This window comes from Castor canadensis, chromosome 4, assembly GCF_047511655.1.
Source record: "Castor canadensis chromosome 4, mCasCan1.hap1v2, whole genome shotgun sequence".
Lineage (NCBI taxonomy): Eukaryota > Metazoa > Chordata > Mammalia > Rodentia > Castoridae > Castor > Castor canadensis.
The window spans coordinates 185,279,329-185,291,905 of record NC_133389.1 but is presented as its reverse complement, the minus strand read 5'-3'; the positions used below and the strand labels follow the sequence as shown (position 1 = coordinate 185,291,905).

The following is a 12,577-nucleotide window of genomic DNA, read 5'->3' as shown; positions in this document are numbered from 1 at the left end:
TACACATATTATTGGAGACAAACATGTCTCCAATAATAAAAACTTTCCAGGTACACTGAGCTAGGCACATGTATTAACTCTTGAACCCTCAACAAGTCGTTAACAAGTGACATCATTATCGTTCACCTAGCAGAGGGAGAGTCCATGGCTGCAGTCCTTCCCTGGGTTTCCCAGTACCTGGTACACCAGCCCCAATAGTTAATTGTGATGACAACCTGTTTAAGTGCTGGACAGGGCCACTTCTAGCAAAAGGAGCAGGCACTACAGGATACAGCATTAACATGTGTCAGGCAGCCCACAGCACAGTCTGAAGCAGCTGTGCACACATCTCTCTCCTCTGCTGGGTGTGAAGATCAGAGAGGGTTATTAAGGGCAAGAGTATGGTAGATGAAAACAGCTAGGCTTGTCTTTGTACCCTTGGCTTTTATAATTTGTGCCTCACAAGGATGAAGTGGGTGTCACTAGTGGTTCAGGAGGTAATTTCAGGTATGGCACTGAATGACAGCCTAGATGAGAACATGGTATCAGGATCACCTGCCCCAGGCAGCTCCTGCCCTATCCCAAACTCACAATAACCCCATTATCATCATCCAGGCATACTTAACAGATGGCATTAAAGGTTCAAGAAAAGAAGGTCAGGGAAGAATTCATGTCCTCCTCTTTTTTTTTGGGGGGGGGGGTACCAGAGCTTGAACCCAGGGCCTCATGCTCGCTAGGCAGGTGCACTACCACTTGAGCCACTCCGCCAGTCCTTTTTCATGTTGGGTATTTTCGAGAGAGGGTCTCACAAACTATTTGCCTGGGCTGGCTTCAAAGTATGATCCTCCTGAACTCTGCCTCCCGAGTAGCTAGGATTACAGGCATGAACCATCGGTGCCTGGCTCTCATATCTTTTAAGGTCTTTTTTTTTTAAGCTATTAAGTCTAATGGGGCAATCTCTTCACTGCTTTTAACAAAGATCAGACAAATATTAGCCAGAATCACATAATATTCATTTCTTCTTAAATGCAATAAAATATTCACTATTTAAGGTAATTAGGTAATACACCTGATTTTCCTTAGGTGTATTATTTGTGTTTGGAAATCAATTTGAGGAAAAATATTTGGGGAGGGGGAAGCCAGGGGAGAGGTGTCCCAAACAATGTATACACATGTGAGCAAATGTAAAAATGATAAAATAAAATTATAAAAAGAAAAATATTTGGGCTGGAAGCATGGCTCAGGTTGTAGGGCCTAGCAAGTGCCAAGCCCTAAGATTAAGCCCTATTACTAGCAAAACAAATTTTTTTACAGTAAATGTAGCATGACAAAAGTGGACGTGAGACACAAACACCAGATAACGAACACAGCACAGCAAAACTTATTTTATCTTGCTTAATTGCCTTCAAAAAGTCTTCTACTAATTGCAGTAACCTTTTAAAGGACTTATCTTACTAGGATTGGAGATACATGTTGCTCAGTAGTAGAGTGCCGGCCTAGCATGTTAGCATGTTCAAGGATCTGGGTCCAATCCTCGGCACTGGAAAAAAATTAAAGAATATATCTTCCTAAATTCCCAGCCTACTCCACTGTGTGCCAACTTAATTACTGATGGTCCCTTGGCCCTTTACTGTTTTTCATGCATATTTTATTATTAAGATAAACCAAATCAAGGACCTTTAATTGTTTGAATTAAATTTAAAAGCTTTGTTATGATTCACTGTCAATCAACTCCCACCATACACTTAACCTGTTCCCACAGACAGCTTTCCCGATCACCTGGGGGAGAACTGCCACAGGTGACCAATTTACCAAAAGCTAAAACCTTGGAGGAAAAGTACAATATGAGGAATGGCAGCAAAATGATGATACAGTGTGCCATTTTGCCAAGTATATCTCCCACCTCAATGCCTGAAGAAAGCCAGTTTAAACACAAATGAACAAACTAAATGTCCATGTTAGGCGTAAGTTAGCTGTGACCTAGAATCTTCAGAAGTCTCTTCCCAGGCTGTATGCTCCCTGAGGGCAGGGCTAGATTCTCAGTGCCTGTCTGTTGCATAGTTACTTAACATTACTGGCAGCAGCAAATATGCACTCTCTCCTCATGCAGTGCACTGTACAATACTACAAGAACATGGAACTAAACACTGACCTCAAACAGAACACTTCAGAAAGTCAGTTTCCACACTGGTAACATGAAACATAAGAGGTTTTGAAAATCATAACTATGAGTTTTTCATTTCAACTTTCACAAACTTTTATTTCTTAAATAGTCCCAAAATAAGGGAATATGAAGAAAAATTGCATCTTTAGGGTATCTCCAAAGTGAAAACATATGAAAATACAAGTAATGATTTCTAAGTTCTTAGTCACTTTATGACATTTACCAAATGCCAAACCACCAACAAATGGTGTTATGGTTTGAATCTAAAATGTCTCTCAAAGGCTCATGTGTTAAAGGCCTGGTTGCCAGCTGATGGGCTTTTAGGAAGTGACTGGATTATTAGGAAGCTAACCTCATTGGTGGATTAATGACTTGATGGCATTATTTTCTTTTTTGTGGCACACCCCCGCCCCAGTCCATTTGATGGTTATTGGGAGATAGTGGAAACTAGGAGTTGGGGCCTGGTTGGAGGAAGCAAGACACTGGAGGTATGACCTGGAAGGGTATGTCTTTCCCCTGGTTCCTTTTGTTACTGCTTTCTGAATGTCATGAGATGAGGCACTTTGCTTCACCATTTGTTTACCACCACATTTGTTTTATTTTTTGAGGCAGGATCTTGCTATATAACCCAGGCTGGCTTCAAACTCACAACTCTGCTACCCCAGCCTTCGTGACGTAGGATTACGAGAGTGTCCCATTATGCCTGACTCACACCATGATGTTCTGCCTCATCATGAGTGGCCCAGGAGCAACAGAGCCAACTGATCATGGACCTCAAACTGTGAGCCAAAATACATCCTTCCTCTATTAGGTTGTTTTCTCAGGTAGTTAAACTGACTAACATAAGTGGGTTCTTCTGAACAAGTTATATGATGTTTTACTTTGGTCATCAATGCTAATCTTTCCCTAAAGTAAGACTATAATTCTGCAAATGTATATAAAGCCAAAATATATTTAGAGGTCACTTCTCTTACTTGTTCTACTATATAATGTAAATATTTAAAATGCCTTTTATTCATTCATTCATTTACTTATTGACAGGGTCTTGCTATGTTACCGGTGCTGGTCTAAAATTCCTGGGCTCAGGTGAACCTCCTGCCTCAGCCTGCCGAGTGCTGGGCTATAGATGCACACCACGAAGCCCAGCTCTTAGGTGGAAATTTTCCTTCAAAATTTTTTCTCTTCTGCTTGTTCTAAGAAAATCACATCTATACACACAGTTCTAAAAAATGGGCCAGGCTAACCATAGTGCCTAGAAGTGCACATTTGGGTGATAAAAGTATAAAAAGAAAATAAAAGGGAGTTATTACTAGAAACGTCAGGACACTAGTGTCTCTTGTTGGGAGAGGGGCTATTACTGGGACAGAACTCAGTAAAGGGGCTCCTAGGGTGGCCAGCCTCGTTCTTTGTTTTTGGTGCCATACTGAGGTTTGAACTCAGGGCCTCACACTTGCTAGACAGACACTCTACCACTTGAGCCACTCCATCAGCCCTTTTTTGCGTTGGGTATTTTTGAGATAGGGTCTCTTGAACCACTTGCCTAGGCTGGCTTTGAACCAATTCTCTTGATCTCTGCCTCCTGAGTAGCTAGGATTACAGGCGTGAGCCATCCATACCTGGTTATACATCTATTCTTGACCTAGACAGTATTTACTGTATGAATTATTAAGCCACATATTTGATTTTTATATAATAAAAATATATTTAAGTAGCCCAAGACTAAACCTTAACTTTTAGCACTGCTTTATCTCTCATGAAAATAAGACACATAGAAAGTGAAAAGCACTTTTCTTGGCTCAAGGAATACCAAAATCCTTCTTTTGAACTATGTGGCTTACAAGGGGAAATCTCTGCAGGTTTGCATATCTTCTGAGCAGTAAATTTACATCCTAGTCTCCACTTGGTCTTGGATATCCACAATGCTGAAGCTGAGACCTAGTGCCACAAGACACTCTTGTTGATGATCGGAAGAAGACAAATTCACTTAAGTGGAAATGGCCCCGGAAGCACGTGCTGTTGATAGTTCAAAGAAGAATCCACTTGCTGTTTCATATTAATAATGTAGCATGAACTACTCCTTTAATAATTACTCAGTGTAGCTGTAATCCCAGCTACACGGAAGGTAGAAGCAGGAGGATTTAGAGTTTGAGGTCAGCCAGGGCAAAGTTAGCACCACTCAATCTCAAAACCAAAAATCAAAACAAAATGGCTGGGGCATGGCTCAAGCTGTAGAGCGTGAGGCCCTGTGTTCAATCCCCAGTACCACAAGGTGGTGGTGGGGAGTTGACTTTAAGATGAAGTTTAAGACTTCAAGGTCAAGCTTATTAGTAAGTTTAGGAAAGCTTAAAAGTAAGAAACCTAATAGAAAACTGATTAGGCAACCCCAATGCTATTAATGTTGGTTAACCTTGGCCTCAAAAATCTATTTAAATATTTCAGAAGCAGCAAAAAACCAGGCTTTTGCTGTAGAAATGACAGGTCGCTTCAGCATAATTTGCTACATCCTGATAGCCTGACAAAGGGGAAAAAAAATGTATGTATTCAGCTAGGTGCCAGTGGCTCATGCCTGTAATCCTAGCTACTCAGGAAGCAGAAATCAGAAGGATCCAGGTTTGAGACCAGCCCTGGCAAATAGTTCAACAGACCCTATCTTGAAAATACCCAACACAAAACAGGGCTGTTGGAGTGGTTCAAGTGAAGAGTGCCTGTCTAACAAGTATGAGGCCCTGAGCTCAAACCCCAAAACCACACACACACACAAAAAAGTATGCATGGACTCTATCTTATAATAAATTATGACTTAACAGAAATGAATTTTGTTCAATGAACTTTGTATGCTTGCAAATAAATATTAGAGGCAAGAATATATAAGACAGACCAGAAACACAGCAAGGCCACTGATAGTCCTGGGAGCCTGTCATCTATTCCACCTGCTCCTACCACAATGCTCTCCCCGAAACCCACAGGGAGCTAGGGACCTATGGGGGAGAAGTAATTTTCCCATCTTCATTCCACTGTAAAAAACAAAAATGCTTTGTACTATGCGCGCCTAAAAATATCTCCAGTGATTGTACAATTTCCATTACTGAGAGTACTATGGATAGAAATTTGGCTTCTATGGATATATTCTCATTTAATAACAAAATAATAAAACCCTCTGTAACATAAAGCCCTGTGACATATCATTTCCTAAAGTTGGAAAATTTAGCTTAAAATTTGGCAGAGACTTTGGGTGATGTAATAAACATCCACTCTGGTGAGGGATGCTGATAGTGGGGTGTGTGCAAGGCAGAGGACATATGAGAAATCTGTACTTTCTACTCAAAAAAAGTTGGGGGAGGAAGAGGGGATGCTGAGGAACACATAACTCAGATGTGACAGAGCTAAGCCTTCAGCCCAGACCTAGTCACCAAAACTCTTGGTCTTCTGCTGGGAGAGCAGCACATGGCTCCCTGACAACAGCACACTGAAGGGAGTTTGCTTGAACTACTGTTGTAGAACTAGGGGCATGGCTCAGGTGGTAGAGCTCCTGCCTAGCAAGTGTGAGGCCCTGAGTTCAAAGTCCAGCGCCACCAAAACAATGATAAATGGACCCTGGCAGCATTTCCTCTTTCTACAGGGTAGCAAGAGATGTATTCCTTATTGTCTTTTCAAGCATTACTGACTTCCTTTCTAATAAGCAACTAAATAATCATTATGAGGAAGTTGAGAAATAATATCAGGTCTTATATTTCAAGGCAAGGCTCAAAGAACTGATGAGAAAAAGGTAGCCAGGCAAGTGGGACATCCATACATCTTCCAGGACTGTGACTGCAGGTGTGGCTACACTGTTGATTGGAAGCTGATGTGGCCCAAGCATCATATTTGGAGCAACCCGCAGTACAAAGTTAACAACTGAACGTGCCAGGAAACATGGCATGGCCCCTCAAACCTTAGAAGGGCAGTCATCAACTTGAAAATCTGGTGCTGGAAGGGAGCTCACCAACATTTAAAAAGGCCAGAGAGGTGCGTGCTTTTAAGGAATGAGGACAGAAGCAACTGCCTGATAAAAGGAAACCCAGAGCCAGCCTGTGCTGATGCACACACGTTCTAGTTCCAACTCTGTCACTGATAAACTTAAGTCACTTGTCCACTCCCAGCCCCAGCTTTTCATCCAGACAATGGCAGGGGGAAGGATGGAATAATCTGATCCTTCTCAAGTCTAAGGATCCATGATTCTGTTATGAGCAGCTCAATGGGAGAACGAACTGAAAGGTGACATGTTGATTCCAACCAATTTATAGTATTTAGTAGCCAAAAATGAAGTAATCCACATAAAACCTCCTTCAGCATGTGCAACAGTGGCTACAGAAAAAGATCATTTTCAGACAAATTCAACACCATGGTATAAACAGACTATGGTCCAAAGAGATGTTTTACTTTCACTCCCTAGTTTTCTTTTTGTTTTTAACGTGTCTGAACACTGGCCAGATGTATTTATTTCCTTAAGTGTATTTTTAGATCTTCTACTGCTAAATATTTTGACTTTATACAAAACAATATTCTATAAACTGAAAAAACAGAGCTAAGGGGTGGGAGGGAAGAGAGAAAGAAAAATGGTGACTTTCTCCCACTCACCTCCTGAGTATAAAGCTTCCCTACAGCTCTTCCTGTTCTCACCTGGTGCCTAATTCCAGGTTTTGGACATCATGACTCCAGGCCAGGGGATGCTATAGGGAAAATGGGAAGCTCACTGCTGATGTAGTGATACTTTAAATTCTGGCCTTCACCTCCTCTGCCCATTATCCTTTATTTGTCAGAGTCCTTCACAGCTGCTTCATGCACACATCCAGGTGTTACAACCAGTTAGTAGGAGGGGCAGGATGGGATGTGTGTCCTCCATTTCCTCGAACCTGAGCTCTACATCCTTGCACCTTGCATCGCTCATTTTTTTTTTTTTTTTTTTGTGGAACTGGGTTTTGAACTCAAGGCTTCTTTCTTGCAAAGCAGGCAGTCTACTGCTTGAGCCACACCTCCAGTCCATTTTTGCTCTGGTTATTTTGCAGATGGGGTCTTGTGAATTATTTGCCCGGGTTGGTCTCAAACCTTGATCCTCCTGATCCCTGCCTCCCGAGTAGCTAGGATTACAGGTGTGAGCCACCAGTACCCAGCTATGCATCTTAAACATGTTTATGCTTATAGTGGTTATCACTGGCAGAGGGAAGAAGGCTGATTTTCACTTTACTTTCTTTCTAAACTGCCTACACTGATGAGCATATGTTGCCTTTGAAATCAGATGTTTTCCTGCAGACACCTGTACCACTACCTGCTTCAAGTCTTACCTTCCAGAGAAAACAAAAATAACTGTCTCTCTTCTAAGAGTTATATTTGCTCTTGTGGCGTGGTTCAAGTGGTAAAGCACCTGCCTAGCAAGTGGGAGGCCTTGAGTTCAAACCGCAGTACCACAAATAAAATAAAATAATTATTTTTAACACTCTCTGGGACTGATTTCTTATTCAGATATTAGGACTTGTTCTCCAACATTCCTCTTACCAACTACTACTGAAGGAACTGGGATTTTAATAAAGGTTTCAAAAGATTAGTAAGGCCTTGTAATTTCAATAATTTCTAACATTACTTTCTCCTTCCCAAATACATTAGCGATCCGAGATGTACAGATGCATCCCACACCCTTACCGGGTTATCTGGCATCATAGGGCTAAGAAACTATCTCTGCCAAAGTGCTTGACTATAAGGCTAATCTGGTTCAGGTTTCTAGGCCTCTCATCTGGGAGTAGATCCTGGGAAAAGGCCTTAAGCAAAGTGTCCCTATGGTTATATGCTTCTGTAAAATTTATCAAAAATATTCTAATTGCAGTCAATTATGATGGTTGCATCTTTCCACTGTAACTTTGCCTTTGTCCTCTCCCATGTAATCAGGTAGCTTGGAGGGAAACTTAAAATTTCTTGGATCTAAGAGCACATTTATGATGTGCTTGTGTGCACAGTTACTTCTGTGCACTCCTGAGTAATTACCAGCCATCTATCCAGATGAGGCTCTTAGGATGCAGCTATCACCCTGTGTGGTCCCAGGGCTTTGTGACAAAGGTGCAGGACCAGGGATCCTAAGGCAGTGTAAATGGATCCAATGGCATCTGGCAGGGGAAGTGCATGGCCAGTGAAAAGGAAAAAAGGTCGAAATTCAGGGAGTCACATGCTCCTTTGTGGGAAATTTATCATCAGCTGTGTTAAACTGTAGGCAGAGTTCAGTGCTCAGTAGTCAAAGGAAAAGTTATCACCTGTCAGAGACGTAAGTCAATAATACAATACAGTAATAAATGTCCTTAGACACATTTTTTTCTTTCTTGAATGGAATTTTGCAAAATAGAATTAGAATTCCTGTTTTTCTGGAACACAATCCTGTAGCAGTACTAGAAACAGAAAATATGTCTGTAAAAATCATGTTTTAAGTATCCTATCAATAATACAAATTTATTCACTATTGTGGAAGAATCTATGAATTCTTTCTGTTCTCTCACTGTCATATGAAAAGGCAATTAAAATATATACCCAAGAAGGAAAATATTATAGAAGTGTCAGGTAATTAACAAATACATTACTTTTCTCAGCTTAGTTATATTTGTATTATTGGTCAGCTTTTTTCAAGCCTGTACTTAGTTTACATTTTCTCAATTTCAATAAATGCTTACTTTCTAAGTTAATTTTTACTTGTAACTTTATATTCTTTTTCTTAGAGTCTCCCTCCCCAAAATTACATATGCTTCAGGCCCCATCAAACTTGGCATCAAACATTTATTGAGCACTTCCTTGGGGATGCAGAACCTTCTAAGGAAGAAAAATCACTCCCAATTCAGTGGGCCAAGACAAAGACATGTTAAATGGTGGTGGTGACCTGGAGGAAGTAAAGTAAGGACGGCAGAGAGGTATTTGGCAGGTGTGTGGATGGGTAAGGCCTCACAAAAAAAAAAAAAAAAAAAAAAAAGCCAGGCACCAGTGGCTCACGCCAGTAATCTAGCTACTGAGTAGGAGGCAGAGATCAGGAGGACTGCAGCTCGAAGCCAGCCCAGGCAAACAGTTTGTGAGACCCTATCTCAAAAAACCATCACAAAAAAGGGCTGTTACAGTTGCTCAAGGTGTAGTGTAGGCTCTGAGTTCAAGCCCCAGTACCAAACAAAAGAAAAAAAAAAAAGCCCTGATGCTGTGACAGCAGAAACCAGCACTGCCAGGAGGCCTGTGTCAAGCCCTATGCTTACACTGTTACATTTACTGCTCACAACAACCTTGTGCAGTAGCCAAAGGAACTCTAGTTACTCAGTTACACACGTGGCCTCAACCCCACCCTGATGCCAGTATACACAGGGCACACAAAGAGAAAGTAGTTTAATCCAGAAAAGGAGACAAGTGAGTAAGCCATCAGTACTGCTTGCCCACTGCAGTCACAGAAAGAAGAAAGAAAAAAGGGCCACTACTAGCCTAACCTGCAGCAGCTTCCCAGCATGATGGGGTGAGGGCTCATAGGAACAGATCAGATGGAAAAAGGGCGAGTGTGCACACAGGTAAGGGAAACGCTGAGTGTGGCCAGGCCCTGAGACACCTGTGGAGAGAAGAGGAACTAGCCTGGAGCCGGGCTGTGAGGGCTGCAGTGAGCCAACCAGATGAACCCATACCTAAGCAGGTTTTGCAGATGGGATGCAACATGACCATCTTATTTTGGGACACAATCAGGAGGATGGGCTAGGGAGGGGAGAGACGGGATGAAGTAACATTCGTCATTGTATCCTACAGTATTATAGTGCCGTTTGGCTTTTGAATTTTAAGATGGCAACAAACTAAAATACCAGTTTGGGGGAAAATAATTCCATGGCTCTAAAATAAAACCACTACCATCACTCTAACTTCACTCTAATTTCCCTCCTAACCCTGTCCATTTCCTTACATACTTTTTCCAACACTATAATTGCATTTCACATCTTACATTAGGCATATTTAAAAGCATATTTCTATGAATCAAATGGTTCAAATTTTGCTTTGAGGGAAGGGCAGGAATGGGCTTGCCGAAGTATATTTACTGGCCAAGGAGTATGTTCCTTACTGACATAAGATTTCCTTATCAGATTGTTCACAAGTGGGATTCTAAAATCAAAATCTTTATTACTTACTGCTAGTTGCTCTCCAAAAACATTACACCAGAATCTCACCAACATAAGCACTCCCCAAAACCAGCAAAGACTGGGTTTTATCATATTAAGTTCTGTGTGACCCTCAACTTTTAAACTGTTGTCAAAGTAAAACCCCAGTATTGACAAGTGTATTAGAGTCAGATGATTCTATACATCCTAATTTTAACATACAGGACCAGAGTCACCCAACTTTGCAGGAAGGTTCTGGTTGCACACCTAGTGCCACACTGTGTGTATGAAGCTCAAGGTGACTGTAAAAAGGGAAGCTGGAGAGCTGATGGGAAAATGGGTGAAGGAAAACATGAACATAACTGAAAGGTAAGCAGCAGCAAGAGAAATCTGTTAGCATGTGAATACAGAAGAGGTATTGATATGACTACAAACAGGCATATTTGGAAAGGAGGAAAATAAATTTCTCAGGGCCAAGTAGATCTAAATGGGCACCCATGGGATTACCTATGCATTAAGTCTTTGCTTGGCAATTCAGCTTAAAGCCTTCCCTCCAAGCAGGATAACGCTGCTTAATTATTGTCTAATTCTCTTTCAACTGTTTTCTTTTTTGGTAAATACCCAGGGTTGCTTAGTTTTACTGTCTTCAATCTGATAATGATAATCATTCACATTTTTAAGCACTTATTGTGTGTGCAAGGCATCTTGTTAGCAGCTTTTTAAAACTGACTTAATCCTCACAACAACCCCATGAGGTGAATTTTAGGCCCATTTTATAGTTAAGGCACCTAAGGTAGGGAAAAATGAATATACTTTCTATCAACTTCCTCTTTGGGACTGAACCTGGAGGTCTACTAAGAACTGACAGGAAACTCAACCACCAGGATCTAGTTCATCAGTAGCAGCCACATAAAGACCACATAAAGAGGCAAAGCAGGGGACAGAAGCAGCAGGGGTGATTAACAGCTTTGCAAACACCTTGAGCTGTCATCCTTTCCTGCGCTTTGAAATGGGTTTGTGCGCTGGGCACGGTGGCTCAGGCTGCACCTGCAGCACTCCAAGCGGAGGCGAGGATCACGAGCTCTCAAGGCCAGCCTGAGCCACAGACACCCGTGCCTCAAAAAGAAAGAGAAGAGCCGAGGGAAGGACGGGCCTGTGCGACCTGGGCATGTGTCCACTCAAGACTTCAGGAGAAGTGACTGAACGGACAACAAGTGCCTCACAAGTGGCTCTGGGTGTCCAGGACCTCACAGCAAGGGTCCTCCACGCCTTCCTCTTCCAATGCCCTCTCCTGTCTGTGTGGCACTGAGAAAGCCCGTGTCACCTGTCACAATGCTGTCCACACAAGACCAAGTCTCAACCCAGCGCCACCCAAAGGTTTTCAAACCCTTCCACAGCGACCCAGCCAAAAACACCTACAAAAAACCCAAAAGCAACCGAGAGAGAGAAGCCACCCCATAACCGCTGAGCCCGGGATTTTAAGTCCCTCCCGTCTTTCTTAACACAGGCGGTGACTGTTAAGACACAGCTGAAGGGCCAGCAGCGAGTGGCCACGCGTCTTCTGCTCTTTCACCAGTGGACCCTGGCGGAGCCTCCCAGGGCTGCTGGGGGCGCCAGCCTCGGCGGAAACCCGGCGTCCACGGGGCACGGTCCTCACCTGACCGCGACCCACGGAGGAGCTGGCGCGCTTCGCCAAGGCCTCAGACCCGGCGCGGGCTTTCTGCGGTGCACCGCCAGCCCCAGGCCCTGTCCGGCCTCAGGGCTCGGCTTTTGTCGCCTGTCCTCCTAGCGAGGCCCAGTGAGCGCCCGGCCGCCCGCCCGCAAACCCACCGCGTCCTCACCTGTCCAGCCTGGCCTGCGCCGCCGCCAGCAGCAGCCTCCAGCTCTCGCGACGGCGCCGCCCGATCCCGACTGCCCGTCGGTCCCCCGCCCCCGCACAGCCTGCCCGCCCGTCGCGATCCCGCCCCCACCGCGGACGCGCCGCTGATTGGTCTTCTCCGCCCGCGCCTGCAAGCGCGATACTCCGTTGTGATTGGTCAGTAACGGAAAAGGGGCGGGAGGAGAGGGGAGGACGCCGAAGTCAACGCAAGTCTGCAAAGCTTGCCTGCCGGGCGGGGCTCCAGCACGCCGGGCGGGGCTCCAGCACGCCGGGCGGGGCTCCAGCACGCCGGGCGGGGCTCCAGCACGCCGGGCGGGGCTCCAGCACGCCGGGCGGGGCTCCAGCACGCCGGGCGGGGCTCCAGCACGCCGGGCGGGGCTCCAGCACGCCGGGCGGGGCTCCAGCACGCCGGGCGGGGCTCCAGCA

General features: G+C 44.1%; 1 protein-coding gene across 8 annotated transcripts in view; it reads right to left on the bottom strand.

Annotated features, from left to right (window-relative positions):
* The window catches only part of Farp2 (FERM, ARH/RhoGEF and pleckstrin domain protein 2), a 106,048-nt gene extending 93,814 nt beyond the window's left edge, over positions 1-12,234 (bottom strand). For all 8 annotated transcript variants that reach the window (XR_012447457.1, XR_002212000.2, XM_074072272.1 and 5 more), the window contains exon 1: positions 12,114-12,234. The gene's annotated coding sequence lies outside the window, so the exon portion shown is untranslated. The remainder of the gene's footprint in view (positions 1-12,113) is intronic.
* Positions 12,235-12,577: the final 343 nt, after the last annotated feature.